We start from the raw sequence: 276 nt of genomic DNA, 5'->3' as shown, positions 1-276 counted from the left end.
CAATATTTATGGTTATTTAGCTTGTTTTCAGAGAAAAATAAGGGGGTTATTTTTTTCCGAGTCATTTTTTCACTATGTCATTCATTCATTTATACTTTGTTAAACTTATATTTAGTTTGCTGATTGAATATTTGGTAAAATAAATAAATAAATAAATAAATAAATAAATAAATAAATAAATAAATAAATAAATAAATAAATAAAAATTATTCTGCAGGAAAATAATATCCAGGAAAATAATCGCATTGGTTAACAAGGTTAACTTGCCACCCACTA

Source organism: Cyprinodon variegatus, unplaced genomic scaffold (assembly GCF_000732505.1).
Source record: "Cyprinodon variegatus isolate N-32 unplaced genomic scaffold, C_variegatus-1.0 Scaffold157, whole genome shotgun sequence".
Taxonomy (NCBI): Eukaryota; Metazoa; Chordata; class Actinopteri; order Cyprinodontiformes; family Cyprinodontidae; genus Cyprinodon; species Cyprinodon variegatus.
This window is presented reverse-complemented; position numbering follows the sequence as displayed.